At 41.6% G+C, this 17,698-nt stretch overlaps 1 protein-coding gene across 5 annotated transcripts in view; it reads left to right on the forward strand.

Annotated features, from left to right (window-relative positions):
- Positions 1-17,698, forward strand: part of STAG1 (stromal antigen 1) — a 174,993-nt gene that overhangs the window by 17,086 nt on the left and 140,209 nt on the right. The window contains exon 1 of one of the 5 annotated variants that reach the window (XM_048314640.1): positions 15,012-15,872. The exons of 3 other annotated variants lie outside the window; for them this stretch is intronic. The gene's annotated coding sequence lies outside the window, so the exon portion shown is untranslated. Of the gene's footprint in view, positions 1-15,011; positions 15,873-17,698 lie in introns of those variants that run through there. One more of the 5 variants, XM_048314642.1, reaches the window with a different exon arrangement.

A 17,698-nucleotide genomic window follows, 5' to 3' on the forward strand; every position in this document is an offset into this window, starting at 1 on the left:
TCTTTTTTAACTGCTTTCCACTGGGGATAATCAGGATTTTTCCTTCTTACCAAGATGTGCCCCTTTCTGCTAAAATTTTGCTGGTGTTTCTTTAGCACATGCTTTTGCCATTCATAGTTTGGGCCATGGCAGGTTCGAAGGTTCTGGCTAAATCCTTTGGGACAGGGGGACATGCACAGCTCGCTTTTAAACTGTGTTTATTGATGCGTAATCTTTGTTCATTGATACCTGTGTTTATTGATGAGTGATCTTTGATTAGTACCAGCATCATTGACTCCTAATGAACATCATTGCCTTTCTCTAGGAATACCAGTGCAGGAGGATTTGTGTTGAATTCTAGCTGTTCTAGCCTCTGTACCTCCCCTAAATGGTGTTTGAGCATGTCCAGTCACTCTTTTTGAAACCCAAAATAGGAGAATTATTATCTTGTGTGTCACTGAACAAATAATTCTGGAAACGTTTTCATTTGCTCTTTTGCTCTAAGTTTTACACTCACTGCATTTTCCTTGGGAAGTATTTCTGAAAAATAAAGCTTTTAGTTGGCTTTTCCTCAAATCAGAAAGTGCTTGTTCTTGTTACATCTAGCTGTTCAGGTGGATGGATATTACCTTGACCACTGGACTGAATTCTCCACAAAACAGTGGCAGGGCTCTGAGAGCACTCTTTTTGAGCACTGCTATTATGTGCTCTTCAGCACTTCTCTTAGCAAGACCCTGATCAATACAGTACTTAATAATTTCTCGGGTTCAACTCAGATTTAGAGAGGATGTCAGTATTAATGAGTTCGAATTATTCTCTGGAAGTGATCATGCTGTTAGTTCATTCAGCAGACAAAATCAACTTGACCTGGACCAGGAAGCTGCCTCTCATCCTAACCCTTATCATAATTTATTAAACCCTCTGCATTCATTGATGTTGCCTGTTCATACTACTGCTTTTCATATTATCAGAGAAAGCATTAACAGCTTCCTCTTCTCTGAGCTTATGTTATGGTTTCTTAGAGGCTATGTATCAGTCTAAGCTTTTTTGCTTGTATCACCTCCATTCCCTAATTCTTGAGCCTTTCTTTCCCTCACTAAAAAATAAATAAGGAAAAAGACCATCAACTCAGAAGGGCAAAATGCTGAGCATTAAATCTTTTGCTACTAAAGCTCTGGGATTAGGAGTTTTTTAACTGCTGAATTCTGGAAGATTTTTGAAACAAACCTTTGAAGTAAGGAATGTGTATTAATTTGGAAACGGAGAAATCAATCCTTTAAAACAGTTCTGCAGTACACATTTAATTGTGTTTATTCCAAATGCTTTTAAGGTAGAAAAGAAGCTTAAAGATTTTTGGCAAATACGTGCTGCTTGGATAGAAACCCAAGAATTTTAACAGCTGTTTTCTGGAGAACGTCTTGGCTTTTCTTGTTCTTGATGATTTATATCTATATGGGCAGTTTGATGTCACCTTTTGCAGATTCGTGGTTTTCAGTTTGGTTCTCTAAGGCAGTGTGGCTTTGCAAGTGTTTGTGTCACTCCTGTCACTGCCAGGACAGTGGGACAGAGGAGGGGACAAGGGAAACAAGATTGGGGTACTTTAATATTGCTGATTTTTGGTCTTTTGAATAGGGTTCAGATTTTTTATGGTTCAACATAACATGTTATTTAAATGCATTAGAAGGATTGAGTTGCTGCATGTCTCTTAAGAGCACAACCACTAATTCCAATTAAATTTGGAGGGGGTGGGAGGTATCCAAAAGAGAAATTCCTGCAGTTTTTGTGAAGGTAGACAACTGGCCAAAGTTACTCTCTTAACATCTCTTTCCCATCCCTCTTCTACACATTCTTCTAAATAAAAGCAAGAGTAGGATTTAAATTGTTGTTAGAAAATTCACATGGAGTTACAGAACCGTAATCCATGGAGAACCAAGCTTCATTGTTTCCACAGCTTGTGGAACTGCTGGAAATGACAAACAGAAGGAAAGAGTAAGTGTGCAGCAGTCTCAGCTGGCCAAACCCTACAAAGAGAGCTTTTATCAGTGTATCAGCATGGTAGCAAAGACTTCTGATTCTGTGGTTCCTGAAAATGGAAATAATGTTCTGGTTCTGGAAGAAAAATCTTTTATCACAGTTTAAACTGGAGCAATTACATTCCCAGGAAAGGCAGCAGGAGGGACAGAAAAATGTGTTGTACCTTCTCAGAAGTCCCCACAAAGCAGCTGATCAGATTTAGGACCTCGCTTGATGGTTCGTGATGTGTTCTGGCAAATTCATTATTTTTGAAGTGGGATTGTGCCTGACTCTTCCAAAGCCACATAATCCATTTACTGCATTGACAGAGAGAAGTCTGTGTAGCAATCACTGTTAGGTGAGATGCTCTCTGGGTGAGGAGGTAGTTCCACTTTTGGCTGCTTTTGCACTCCTTGTTTCTCTGGATGGGGAGGGCAGAGGGCTTTGTGCACTCAGCCTCTCACCCTCGGGCAGCCCAGATGCAGAACGGGAATGCACATTGATCATAAGAGGGAATATGGTTTTATTCTACTTTATGCATATTGTATAAATTGTTATGGATTAGTATTTTACTTCTAAAAAGCAGTTTGTTTGTATTAATTACATTTTGAAATTTGACAGCTAGTTGGGAGCAATGATCCATTTACTGGGGAAAAATTCAGCTCGTTTGAGGTTTCAGCTTAAATTTGACACCTTCAAATCTGACCCTTCAGTGCAAACTGAGTTTTATGCAGTGCTGATGGCAAATGGGAAATTATTTCTAGTTACCTAATAAATATAACCCTAGACAGTTTAGAAACAGAAGGGAAACCCAGCCTTTAAATAAAAGGAAATCCTGGTGAGTCCTACAGCCTTATTAGAAGTGTCTTGAAGAATTAAAATGTGGAAATTACCTTAATGACAAGCAGATTATTGGAAAAAAGCCAGGTATGATTCATTTAAACCATCAATTTTTCATGTTAGTGCTAATGTATTAATTTAGTAAGAAATAATTATGTTCATGGGATCCTGGTAGCAAAGCTGGCATTATTGTGGCCTTTTGACTTCCATCTGAAGAAAAAGTGGGAGCCAAAAGACCACATGAATTTTCAATGATAAGTGTCAGAGTTCCAGTGTTTAATTACAATGGCAAATTATGCAGAAAAGGACAGTGGGATTTTGTAAAACATGTTGTTTATGTGAAGGCCAGGGCTGTATCTCCTCTTAACAGTGAGACAGCAGCAGTGTACAGGATAAAACGTAAAAGGTGCATCTTTGGGATCAGAACCCCAGAAATGCTGGATCTAAAGGTTTGGTAGTCAGCAAGTTATTTGTGGGGGGGTGTTCTGGGAGGTAGGTAAGAACACAGTTAAACAGCGAACTCAGAACTCACCGTGGGCTGCTGCTGGAAGGCATATCCAGCTTCCCTCCACCCTTCTGCCCTTGTTTGCCACACTTTGTGCTCTTGCCAACATAGTCTGCAGCACTTAACTTTTCAGAGGACTGTATTCTAAAATTGTGAATGTTTTATTTTTCAACTGGAAATGTTTCTTAGAAGAGGAGGTCTGGGAAAAGATGTGAAGTGTCTGAGCCTCAAGTAGAGATGTATTTAGAGCGGGTTTGCTGGTACACTCGACCTTGGTGACAGGAATGTAAAGGGGGGCACAGACTCAAGAGCAAGGGATGGTTGGGACAGGACAGGATGGGACTTTCATTTGGGTCAGTGAAGGAAAAGAAGCAGAGAGGGAAGGTGATCCCTGACAGGGAGGTGTCCCAGCTCTGGCTGAATCCGCAGTCCTTGAGCCGCAGTCATGGAAGGAGGAGGAGAGGAAACTGCTTGAGTCACATTCCGCATGATCAGGGTTCTCACACTGGGGCTGTGGGAGAAACCAGCCTCCTGAAAATGCAAAGGAGAAGCAGGAAAGCTGGTTCCAGCACAGCCTGGTTGTGTGGATGGAGAGGTGGGCATGGCCATGGCATTGCGACTGCTGAGGAGCCACTGCTCTGTGAGCTTCACCTGGTGCCTCGAGATACCAAGGTGGATGTCAAGACAAGTAGGGATTTTGTCCTGAATAAAGGGAAAGGTCCAGAGGGGAGAGGTAGATTTGGAAAGACATGAGAGCAACTGTAGTACTGAATGTAGCTGGTAGTGAAAGCTGACCTACATTGTTTATTCCCAGAGGGGTTTGTTGGGGTGGGATATAACTATGTTTTTGAGTAAGAAAGACCCCCACATATATACATATAATATTAGGGAATGAAACGTATCACCTAAAAAGACAATACTGATGCAAAATCTGATGTGTGTAAATACAAGCAGTTGGGAAGGTCTGGATATTGGGAGTGTTCCGGGGGGTATGGCTACACACATGCATTTGTCTTGTGACTGGGCTTTTGGCCTCAGTAGAAGTACAGGTCTTTACATGTGTTTCTTCTGCCCCACATGGTGTTTTTATTATTGTAGATGTGTTTAAAAAAAATGAGCCAGAAAATGGCACCACTTTTTAAATAACTTGGAAGATTAGGGTATCTTGCCTTTCTCAATTATTTAAAAGTTTGATTCATGAAACTGCAATCACCCAAATTCTGGATTAAAAAAAAAAAAAAAGTTAATTACACTTTAAGGGTCCTGTTCTAAAACCTGGAGAGCAGTGTCTGTTGGTATCTCACTGGAAAGATTAAGGGAAACTGGACTGTCATATTTAAACAATATTTTTTAACTAGCTCTCTGCCTCATGACTGCTGCCAGCTGTCCACAGGTCAGAGGAAAAAAGTTCTTCCATCTTCATGTGAAAAAGGAGATTTTGAGGCAGTGCTTTTCTTGCTGTTCAGAGACTTTTCAGAGTGTTCCATTAACTAGAAATGAAATACTGGTTGGTTGTGCCTCTGCCTGCTTTGCTCCTGTGAGCTGTCAGCCAGATGCAGTGCGACAGAACTGCCCCTGTACCCCTGGCTCTGGGCCTCGTTGCCTTGGGGAGGTGTGTATCCCACAGCTCTCTCACACAATATATTTTATATATGTATAAGAATCAGACTTTCAAAGGTGGTCTTTGTTATCCAAGCTAAAAGGATTGGTTGTGATTCAGTTTTTAGAAAATCCTCCATGCGAAGTCCAGGGCAAGTGGAAAGTCCCTATGGGAATTGTTGCACACACATAGCCAGGCTGAGGTTCTTGGTGGAGCTCACTCAGACTGAGCTGCTCACTGAGGTCATGCAGAAGTTTGGGCAGGATTTCTGTCCTGGTTTAACCCCATCCAGCCACTTGCTTGTTCCCCCACCAGCAGGATCGGAGAGAGAAACAGAAGGGTAAAAGCTGGACGACTTGTGGGTTGAGAGAAGGACAGTTTAACAGGGAAAGCAAAAGCTGCACACACAAGCAAAGGAAGCCAAGGAATTCCTTCAGCTTTCCCACAGGCAGGCAGGTGTTCAGCACCTCCAGGAGAGCAGGGCTCCAGTACAGGTAACTATGGGAAGACAAATGCCATCACTCGAAATGTCCCCCCTTCCTCCCTCTTCCCCATGACTTTATGTACTGTGTGTGATGTCATGAGGTCTGGAATATCCCTTGGGTTGGTTTGGGTCACCTGTGTCTCCTCCCAACCTCCCAGGCACCCCCAGCCCCTCCCTGGTGTTGCCATAGGAGGGGCAGGAAAGGCCTTGGTTCTGTGTGAGCTCAGCAAGAACAGAACCATCTTGCTATTATCAACCTGTGTTCAGCACAAAACCTAACACAGCCCCGCACCAGCCCCTGTGAAGGAAATTAACTCTACCCCAGCTGAAACCAGCACGGTATTATCTTACTTTATTTTCTGATACCCAGAGTGTTTTCCAGAAGCATTTCAGCTGCCATCAATACCAGTATATTGTCAAACGCTGGCTGCTGTGAGAGCTTGATATTTATCTCAAACAAGAAAATATAACAGGAAAGCGGTTTTTGTCTTTGTCATGTGAGAGAATGATTTGAGCTGGATTTAGAGGATGTGAGAAAGGAAATTGAAACACTTTTCAAGGTCACATTGGAACTCAGAAGCTCTGCAGGCTCTCTCACCGTGTCATTGACGCAGACAGCCCTTGGTGATCCAGGGTTTCTGCAAAGCTCATGGATCAGCCTTTATGTTCGGTACAGAGAATATTGTGCAATTAGCAGTGCAGTGAGCTTCCAGTGGTCAGAGGGACAGTCCATGGACAGCACGTGTGCCGTAGCTGAGATGGGCAAAGAACTGGAACTTAGGACATGCACTTGACTGAAAATCACCTGCTGGTGTAAGGCAGGGCTGTGAGAGGAAACAAGAGCTGCTGCGGGTAGTACTGGAGTACTCTCAAGTTTCTAATTGTGCTAGTTGAATTTTCTTGACGTTTTTCTCTCTGAGAATAACTAATTGTCATTTTAGATGTTTAGTTCTTTCCTGTGTTTATGCTTTGTATCTAATCACCAAAACCAGGTGGACACCTGCATCCAGAGAAAGGGACAGTGGCACAGGCTTAGTCTGATGGCTAATTAGAAATAACATGACCACAGGATTTCGTTAGGTCTACTGAGGCTGACAGTGGATACTCATTTTTTTGTTTACTCAACATATTTTAAAATCCATTGTTTCTTATTAGAGATTTCACCCAAAACATGAACAGAAACCTAAATTAAATTGTTTTCTGTATGTTCCTATAGATGATTTTACAACTAAGCTGTATTTGCTTAAATTAGACACTTAACGATATTTACGAGTGATTTCCCCCTTTAAGACCAAAGCGAAGTTTTTTCATACTTCATGAATTTTGTGCACTTAAACAGGAATATGAGAGTTACATCTTGGTGCTAGATACGTGTCATTTGTTTTTTTTTTCCATTGGTAGTGAGTCTAAGCCTGCACTGGGTTTCCCAGTACTTCCTTTTGTGGACAAAAAGCCTCTGTGTTTATTTGTTAATTTTTTTTTTGGAGTATGTGGTGTGTTCCTGTGAGCCATGGTTATTAATTGACAGATGAGTTACACTATGATGGCACTTAAAATGCACAACGTGTATTTCTGAAAGCAGTCGTTGCTATAGCAACTTTCTAGTAGGTCACTGGCAGTGTTGTGTGAGTGTGTGTGTATGATTTGGCTGTTAATGCAGACTAATACTGATAGAAAAATGAGAAATGGGAGAGTCAGAAAGAAGGTAGCCCTTCCCCCCTCCCTGTCCTCTCCCCTCAAAACAGCGTAAGAGAATTTTGCAGAGAAAATGCTTACTTAGGGTATTGCATGTATTGGCAAGAAACTGGCTATCATCTGCTGTAATTAGATGCTTTCTTTCTATTTATGCAAAGATTATTAAAAAACCTCCAAATGGCCTTAATCTGACTCTGCTTTTTCTTCAACATCTTTAGAGTTTGGTTAGGAAAGGAATCCATACTCAGTTGATCCAAAAGTCATGTGTTGTATTTATTGAGCATTAACACCTATTTTTGAAGTCCATCTGTAGTATACACTGGAATTTTGAGAAATTGGGGAGGTTTCCCTCATTTGTAAGATCTTTCAGCAAGGTACAATGCATTTCTGTAGCAATTTAGATCTCCTGGTCCTGTTCTCCCCTGGTTGTTCTCGTCTCTCCCTAGTCCTGGTCCTATGCTCATGCAAACGAGGGATGAGCCAGTTCAGGGAGCTGATCCAAATACAAACAACTGGACAAGAGTTCTTAAAATTGCTAAACAATTTCCTGGACTGTACAAATGGGCAGAAAGCCACGTGCCAGTACAGCCATAGGAGGGCAGAGCCACGGTGCCTGATGTTCAGGGCAGTGCACATGGATGGTGGTGACTGGCATTCCCAGACATTCATTCAGATGTTACTTCCCACTGACTCTGCTTTTGGTTTTGCTCTGAAACTTAGTTAAGAGTGCTGTGCAGAGGACTCTATCTCAAATTCTTAGCATTTTTATTTTTCTCTGAAATAGTTCTCTAACAGTGTCTCCTGGGTTTTTCTTTATTTTTTAATTTTTTCTGCTCTTATTAGAGAGCATTCATATATCTCTTGTGAAGTGATCAACCTATAGATAGGCCATTATTTTGAGTCTTGAATTTCTATTAAGATAGTAGAAAATGAATGACTTAGGGGAGCACATTCTAGATTGTGATAAATGAAAATATCACATGTCACGTGTAGGAAGTGTTCTGTGATACTTTAATCTAATAGATTTTTCTCAAGTTATAGTGTGGGGTATTTAATGTGGACTTTGTTTTGTGTTGCCTCTTTTGTTCTGCAAAAGCCATGAAGAAGCTGTGCTGCATTTGCAATTGAATCAATATGGTAGAATTGCTGTGCCCCTGGATGGGAGCAGGGAGGAGGGATTGTGGTAGGGAGGGCAGGAGGACTGGATCTGCTTGCTCCCTTCTTTTCCAGTGTCCCCTGTGTCTCCATTCACTGGTTTGTTGGGAGTATCCAAGCTGCTGTAGAAAAAAAGGAGTAGGAACGTTGGTTAGGAGCAGGAGGAAAGAGCAGGGACTGCATTTTAGACAACACAACCCATCAGATTGGTTGAACCATTGTATGAAACCTCATCCCAAAGCCCTATTGAAAAAGAAAATATCTATTCCATGTTGGTTTGTTGTTGGTTTTTTTATTATTATTCTCTTGATATGTAGTCATGTTGTCTGTGTTTTGAGAACTTGATTTGTGGAAGTGCTAAGTGTTGATGTAACGCCTGGAAAAAAAACTTCCTTGGTACTTTTGAAGTATTCAAATGCTTGCTGAATGCTTTATTAAATATACTTGTGTAGACTATGTGCTCTGGAAAAGCTTGCTCTAACTTTGCCTCAAGGGTGAAGGCAATGCTTATAGATTAATGTTTACATTTATTTGAATAATTTGTAGGGAAATGGAGGTAGGACCAGGTACAAGAAAAATGAAAACTTGTGTCTTCCTTGTATTTTCTGTAAGGATTGTTCCTAGAGGAAATGTTCCCTTAGTTAACTCCTGGGGTTACAATTTTTAGCTAGAATTTGCTCTTGAGAATCTCATGGGAGTTGAGAATCTGCTTTAAGGAAATGCTTCAAAATATTCTCACTCTTGTTCTTACAGCCTGACAGTTTCAAATATCAGTTACTGGATGTATTTTCATTTTATGTAACTGTGTAAGATACTGAAAATCCTCTGCCTTGTCTTTCTGAAGGGCTAAAGAAAGTATTTGCAAATTCTTCAATGTTTAAAGTTGTGTGGTCTGTTCTCTGCAAAAACAAAGGCCAAGAAGTCTTACGGGGGAAATATCCTCTTGTGCAGATCAGCTGCTGGAATTTCCCCCCTCACTGGAGAGAGCTTCTCTTTTCCGGAGCTTCTGTTAAGTTTCGCTCAGTCTTACCAGCAGTGCTGAGAGAACTGTGATGGTAGAAGATGATTCTCTTCTCTTCTAGGCACGAGGTTTTCTTTTCTCACCTGTTAATTTTTCTTTTTTTCTTAGTCTGTCATTCCCAGGGAAGAGATTAGTAAGGCTCTGTGTGTGTGTAAGCAGAAGGTTGGTGCTGTTGGAGACCATCACTGTAGCTTAGCAGAGAATTCTGTGAGTAGCAGTTCTTAAGTTCCAGATGTTGAAGACTGTGCTCTGAACACTGACCTTAACTTCACCACTCCATCCTGAATGGAGCTTTGACCTTGCACAGACACAAACCAGGCAGATGCCTCTAAACCTCCAGCACATTTCTAAACAAGTTTTGGTTGTATCAGGACAGCCTCAGGATCCCACATTGTTTCTGTTCTTGGGTCCCTTGGAGATGTTGGTTTGTGGCTCTTGATTTAGTCTGTTAGCCTGCTACCTGTGAGGCAGCTCACTCTAGCTACTCTGCATTTCTTCTGGTGATTAATGCTTGGATTCTTTCCTCAATTCACAGTCAAGGTCAGCTATCTTTGGGGATCAGGTGGGAAAGAGGTTTGGTGCCTTATTTATTTCCCATGGGAGGGTAATGGCTTTAGGTTGCGGGCAAAGCCCATGTTCCAGTTTTCCAGTACCACAGGGTTTCTTCTCTGTTTGGGTATCTTTAGAAAAATAAAGCACTCTGGCAGTTCATGCTGGAACTGTTGATAGCTTCATTACCAACATCATGGAGCAGCCTTCATCTGATGGCAGCCTTTCCAAGGGAGGCAAGATCCATTCTTCTGTCTCTTTTTAAGTGGCTAAGCTTTAGCTAAGCTATTTCATTAGGCTGAAAACTGCTGCATTAGTCCAATGAATTGTTTTAGTAAATATTTCCCAGATCAAAAAATTCTTCCTTGTCTAGGGGGAAGGACTGCTGTCAGTGTTACTGGGAGAAAGTATTTTTGGCTAGGCTTTAAAGTTGGGAGCACAAAAATGAATGATGCTCGCTCAGACACTGTCACACTAATTCTGATTTTGTCATCTGCTTGTTTAAGTAACTCTTCAGAAATAAAAAAAGGTGTTCCTGTATTTCTGTAAGCAATGCAAGAGTTATAAAAGAAATCATCAGTGTTTGCAGTTTAGAGTATCCACGTAAATTAGTGATGACTTTGAAGTTTGAGCTGTCACTATGCCTTCAAGGTAAAGTATTTCTATTGAGTCAGGAGGGAAAACACTCAAAGGGCAGTGAGGAAGAAGGTGGGAAATCAGCTGTTGTGTGCCCAGTGGAGTTAGCAAAGCACGTTTTGGTAATCCTGCTCTGTGCCGCACTGCGGTAAATCCACAGTTCACCTGTGTCCTTGTGCTCTACACCTCTGTTACAGCATCACCTCAGCACCTTCCCTGGGCTGGGCAGGGCACGTGGGCTCCAAGCTGTGTGTCTGATAGCAGGAGAAATCTGTGTGTCTGATAGCAGGAGAAATCTGTCTGATAAACAGGACAAAACTGTGTCTGATAGCAGGACAAAACTGTGTGTCTGATAGAAGGACAAAACTGTGTCTGATAACAGGACAAATCTGTGTCTGATAGCAGGACAAAAGCAGCTCTGTAGATCCTGGCCCCCACCTCCGCCCGTGCCAGAGCACTGGGCTCAGCCAGTGCCTCCGTTCAAAAATCCCCTTTTGAGGTACCTGTCCTTCTGTCAGGCCTGTTGGTGTTTGGCAGCATGGCCAGAAATTGCCAGGAGATGGAGGGCAAACAGCCTGGTTGGATGTGAAGTCCTTAAGAAAGGAAACTGAATCAGCTTCTTGTCCAGGTCATGTGCTGGTTTCTGTGCTCTTGCCTCGCCTCCTTGTATTTCTGATAACGCTTGTTTGGTTTGTCAGTTTGTCCAGTTTGGAACTGGTCTCTCAACTGGTTCCACACAGTGTGATAATTGTCTTCCATCTGTACGCTCATCATTCCTGTACCTGGAAAAATAAAAAAGCAATGGAAGAGATATTGAGGGTTTTTTCAAACATTTTTTCCTTGAGAAAGTTTCCCTTTTAATGGGTTTATTGTGCTGCACAAGACATTTTTAAATAGCAAAGAGCAAGCAGTTTCACCCCTTACCTGGTCTTCCTAGGGTTTCTGACTAACCAAAATTAATTTCTGAATGATAAAAGCTTTTCTTCAGGATTATTTACTGAGCTAAAATAAATCTTTTTCCCAGGTGCTAATTTGTATTTTCCCTTTTGATATTTGCTTTTTGGACTATTGCAGAACTGTTGCCAGTTGTACATACTACTTGATAATAACTTAGTTCCTACTTCTTACTGTTTCATTGATTTCTTGTGATTTCTGTGTTGGGGAGGTCATTAGGAAATGCTGGTGGGTAGCCATCCCTATTTTAGCTTATATTTTATTTCTTGAGTCCTTGGGTTCTTTTTTTCCCCTCATGTCTCAGTCTCAATCAGGAAAGGCTTGTAGGTACAGGTAATGTATTTTTTAGGTCAGTTGACAGTGCTGTAAAAAACTAGGCAGGCTCCTGGATCACACTGCTTTAGACTGAAATAAAACCACGATCCTCAAGCTCAGTACATGTAGAAGGCAATTAATTGTTGTGAGCTCTGCTGAGGTGTGGGGAGGCATTGCCTGTGGGGCAGAGAGATAAGTTATAGGGATGGAGGAAGCTAACATGGGATAAAGCCAGTTTCCCTTATGAGTCAATTATTTAAAATGATTGTAAATCTTTATTTTCCAGCTGTGCACCTTCCTAAGTGTTTTGGATCAGGAGTGAGAACTTAGGAGTGGAATGATTTTGTTCTGGGAAGTGTTCTGCTGGCAAATCATCATTTCCTTGTTTGCTGCTCGTCCTGTTGCTGTTCACCTGTGTAGTTTAGGGGAAGCCATGGGGCTTTGGGGAATTGTGTTAGCCTGTGGATTTAGGTTTGAATTTTGATTGCAGTATGAGGTCACCTGGGAAACATCCTTGCAAGGCTTTTTATTTCTAGCTCCAGCATGGTTGTGTGTGTCCAGCGAAAAAATGTGCTTTTCCTCATGACTTTGTTGTGATGGTCGGATTGTTTTAAGACAGATGAGAAGAAAGTTTTTAATGTATGCTTTTGCAGTGAAGGATTTGACTGTATAGCTGCTGCAGGTGAAAAGCTGTGCCCTGTGTACTAACAGAGGATGTCCTGTTGGTGAGGCGTTGGTAGGTTTTTGTGTGAGGGAGTCTTTGGGAAGGTTCTCTTGGCTCAGTGCAGGTGCTGAGTGCTCACTGCACACGCCCAGGCTCCTGGGGCACTGCCTCTGCTGTATGGTGTGTTTGAGTTTCACCTTGTTGGCTTCCTGACAGGAGCCTGTGTTGGCCTGGTGGACAGGAAACCAGTCTCATTGCAGGCTTTGGGAACGGTCTGATAGAGGTGTTTGTTTGGTGTCACACCTTGGATGGCTTTGAAGGTGTATGAGTTTTCAGAGGAAAAATACATGTCATCTGGATGTTTCAGAAGAAAGGGAGGCTTGGTTGTACAGTACTGGAGGTTTGCAGTGTCAGGTTAGGATGGATTAGAGCTATTTAGCAGCATGTGGACTCTGGAGTTACTGTTCTTATAAGTTCTTGAGGCGAAATGTGGTCAATGGGAAGCTCAGTGTGTGTGATGATGTTTGATGGTTTGATGGAGGGATGATTTAAATTGTGTAGGTTATAGATGCAGTGTAGTTTGTCTTGTAACCAGCTCACCGAGTGCTGAAGAGGGGAATACTCTAATGTGTTCTGATGAGGTTTTTTTCCATCTGGTCTCCTTGGATTAAGGACCTGCACAGCCTCTTGGTCTTGGGGAACGCATAAAAAAGTTCCTGGTAGAAGAGAATAGCGTTGATTGATTTACTGGGAGGAGAATTTGAAGCAAATTTTAATGAAGAAGAACCAAGACAGAGTTGCCTGCTTGTTTTGCTGATTGTCAGGGTTTGGTGTTACTCACAGCTTCTTCTTCGGTGTCTGGGACATGGTGGGATTTCCCTGCAAGGCTGCAAGTTGTGGATTGGTTCAGAAGAGGGATTGTTGTGGCACAAGATGTAGGTGGAGGGTGTCTGGTTTGATTAGCAGGTTGAATTTTATCAATAGGTTGTTGGGGTTGGGAAGTTGAGTTTGATTCTGTAATTTTTATATCTGTATCTATAATGACCTTTTATTGATAGCTTAATCTTTTATGGTCTACCTCTACTCCTTTGGCTCTTGTTCAGTTTTCACAAACTCTTTTTTAGGAGCTTTTCAGGTGTTTATAATTTAGGTTCTCTGGCCTAGTGGGTATGGGAAGGATATGGAAATTACTCCCTCTCCATTGTACATCCATATGTTCTGTCAATAGCCCCACAGAATGTCAAGAATCAAGAGTCAAAAAGTCTGTGCTACCACAACCTCTTTGGAGAACTCTCTTTTATGCTAAAGCAAATGGGATTTTTTAAAAAGCATTTACAGAGTTACTTGGGCTAAAAATAATTAACAGTGGAAGAAAAACAACTTTCTTATATTTCTTGTTGAAATTTATTCCTGCTTTAATGAAAAGCATCAGTGGAACCCCTGTCCTCTTCATGCTAGTAAAAATGGTTACTAAAAGCAAGGGTATTTAGTCTGCTTCACTGCAGAGAGATAGCATTATGCTCCTTATAAAATGCTTATTGGATATTTACTAATCCCCTTTTTAAATGCAACATCACTTCTGAGGAGCTCGAAACATGAAGTATTTAATAATTTAAAAATATCCACATGCCCTCATGTACACAAAAATATGATATTTGAGTGAATAAGGAGCTGTAGTGGAACAGATGCCAATTAGCTGCATCAGGCTGAGGGTTAAGCTGAGCCTCCAAGCTGTTGTTAGACAGGCTCTAGTACATTCAGGAATCCATGGGGTTTTGTCATTGGAGCATTGCTGAATTCCCTGGACTTGGAAAAACTGGTACTCCAGGATCTTCCGGTTCCTGAACTGATAGCATTGAAAGACTCTTAGTCTAAAACTTTGTGAGGCTTATCTCTGGAGGAGATGTGGATACTGAAGAGAGGCTTTCAGTGCCTCAGTCACTCTGAGGTAATGCCCAGAAATCTTTGCTGTTTGAGGGACTTAGATCGGGATATCTTTGCAAGGCTGTGGATCTTGACAGGTCTGGCAACAAATGAAGTGATGGAGCTGCTCCTGCAAGCTCAGAGTCCGAGATGTGGCTTCCTGAAGGATCAGTTCTCAGAGGTGGGAACGCTTTAACAAAGTCCTCAGTTCCGCCTCCTTCCTCTGAAGAGCCATTATGCCTTTGTGTTCTTTTGAGGAGAGTATTAAAGTATTTACCTATCAGCAAATTGGGGGAATATTACACATTGGAGTCATCCTGCATTTTCTTCTATTTGATACATGCAAGTCTCTATATGAAACATTAAATATCCCTTCTGTTAGCAGCTGAGTTAGTATTTTAGTGACCTTATTTTCATCTGACCTTCGTGCACTTCCCCCATAAGTTCAAATGAGTACCAGAATCAGTCATTTCCCAGAGTTTTTAATTTATATGTGACTTCAAAATGCATGTTTTCTTTTATAATCTGGAAAAAATGTTCTGCAGTTCCTTTTGGCTTTTCTCCTCAGAGTCCCCCATATGAGGAGAAAAGAAAAGACAAAGAGAACAAAAACTTGAACCATTCTGAGAGTTTTTTCCTTTATTCCAGCATTCTGCATGTCAGGCTTTGCTTCCTTTTTGTGAAAATTGGTTTTATTGTTGGCAATTTTCCAGATGCAATGAATAATGGAACACCAGATGTCCACTGCTGAGAAAAATTACAGATGAGTAAACACTTTTCTGAGGTAGCATAAAAATCTATTAACAGTGCTTCTGGTGTGCCTGCAGACAGTGTGAGCTCCTGGCCTGCTGTGCTTTGTGCTGCACAGAGATGAATATCCAAAGCCTCTGCAGCCCTCTACATGCCTGGCTCTGCCAGGGATTCCTCTAGATGTAGATTATTTTCTAGGAATGAGCACTTACTACAGTGCTTGAGTGTGAATTCAATCACTGGATTTAGTTTTAATTATTGTCACACATGGGTTTGATTGAGGGTAAAAGTCCCAGAAATATTAGAAGAGATGGGGGTAAGGAAGGGTATGGAGAGTTGGCCTAGTCCCCAGCCTTTCCCCTCCAGCAGGCACAGTTCTGGTTGTGCCATGTTTTCAGACCCAAAGCAGGCTGTGTCCCAAAAGCCTTGTCTGGTTTTTCCCAGCTGTTTCAATCTCCTTGGAATAAGCTTGCACCACAGACTTTGCCTGTTGTACCTGACAAACATGACCCATCTACTTGGGAAAAGCAAAAGTATTCAGTGGTGGGTAATCCACATTTGATTGAGCAAACTTGGAGAGCTTCACTAGTCCTTACCCGATTTGTATGTGTCTCACCTGAATTTTCCTTGCTGCAGTAAAACCCATTGCTTGTGTGTTCTCACTGGGAAAGACTCTTTATTCTCCCTCTCCATTGCCTTTGCAGCAGTTTTACACATGGGAAAAGAAGTCATCCTCCTTCAGTCTGCTCTGTGTCCAGCTGTACTCTCCTGTTGCTGTCCTGTGCACAGGTGTGTTGGAGCCTCCTGGAACACTGGCTTGGTCCACTAAAATGAACTGTGCAAAACCTCAAAAAGCTTTAGGTCATTTCAGTGAGCTGAGTGAGCATCAGCTAAGCAGGATGGTCCTTTTTGGGGGAAGCATTTAATTACCTTGATAACTTTAATTGTTTTGATAACTCACACTTATGCTGTCCCTTTCATTCTTCAGTCTTTAGGAAGTTTTTATTGATTGCTCAGTCTTCTGTTTGGAGGATGACTCCGCAGTTTCTACAATAAGCAAAATCTCTCTCAACTTAAAATTTGTTCCATGGGCTTTTTTTAATGATTCTCAATGCTCTTGCATCATCTTAAAAAGACAATTGAGTTTATCTTCTCAAGACTCCTCTAAGTTTTGGAAATAGGATTGCAGAGAAGCAGAAGGCTTCAGGGGTCCATCTATTCATTCTCACAGCTTGAGGACAGTAGAAGTAACTTTGTAGAGCCCTTTTCCCTTTGTGTATTTTATGTTCAGAGCAGGTAGGCATGAGGCTGGTAGATAGCTGATGTTATCCTAATGGAGAGATGGGAAGGAGCAAGTTGTTAATTTAGACCTTAATCATCCGGATACTGGACTAACATTAGAACTCAGTGCCTTAACTCTTAGTCTTGTGCAATCAGCCCATAATTATTTGCCTTATGAGTGACGGAGTGCCCGTAGCCCCTGGTGATCTCAGTCACAGTTGTGAATGCTCAGTGCTGCAGAAAATCAGGTCAAGTGTCTCACGGAGTGTCCACAGAGGAAGGAGCAGTTATGTCTGAAGAGTCTGTAAGAATAACAAAGGGAAAGCAAGCTTGTTTACATATGCTCAGTCCATCAAATTTACATTTATTTAAAAAAAAATTAGAATTACAAATTGAAATGATAACATTTCTGTTCTTGAGCAAGCCAGATCTACAGGCAATTGTTTTCATGAAGCATTGATTAGTATTTTTAGTATTAGCCATCCTAGGCATTAGAAGAAAGCAGTATATAATAATATATTTAAAAGCTGTTGGACTAAACACTGGAGATCAAGCTGAATTGTCTGAGTGCTGTGTGACACATAAATTAACTATGCTATTATAGCCATGGTTAAAAGATTGCACCAGCTTTCCTGTGTGATCTTGGTGTCGGTGCCTTGGCACTGACCTGCGCAGTACAGGAATTAGCTGCTACCTTCTGGAAATGGTAGCAGAATATACAGAAAAACTGATTGGTTTTGGCAATTCACACATTTTTAGAGAGAGAAAACTAAGTATAGAAATGTGGTAGTATGACTCGGAGGTTTTTGTCACATAAGGAATTTATTCCCAGCTTGGAAGAAGTGGTTTGTGTAGCCTTTCAGTGCAAGGTTTTGCGTTGGGACTGTCGAAGAGCACAGAATAATATTGCATGCTACGATGTGACACTTCAGATGATTTTTCTGACTAACTGGGCAGGACCTGTCGAGGCTAAAAGCATTTGGTGAGAGGAAGCAGCAACAGCTGTTTTGCCTGTAGAGTCAGTTCTGTGTGTTGGTGCAACTGAGGAGACACCTGCAATTGAAGGCAATTTAAATGGACAGCTAGGGGTTGCCACGAGATAGTTCTTGATCCCACAGGTATGGGTAAAATGTCTGGTGATACCTGTAAAGAACAGAAGAAAAGAAAGAAACTTTAGTCAATGGTAATAAACATCTGCTAAATACCCCACTTTTGTGTACAGTCTCGCTGTGTGGTTTTTGGCCGTACATTTCATGGAACTTCACGTGATTCCTGTGTGTCCAGTGCTCCAGCCTGCCCACGTTCCTCTGCACGGCAGCACAAACATCTGGTGT

The sequence above is a fragment of the Corvus hawaiiensis genome, chromosome 10, assembly GCF_020740725.1.
Source record: "Corvus hawaiiensis isolate bCorHaw1 chromosome 10, bCorHaw1.pri.cur, whole genome shotgun sequence".
NCBI classification, from domain to species: domain Eukaryota; kingdom Metazoa; phylum Chordata; class Aves; order Passeriformes; family Corvidae; genus Corvus; species Corvus hawaiiensis.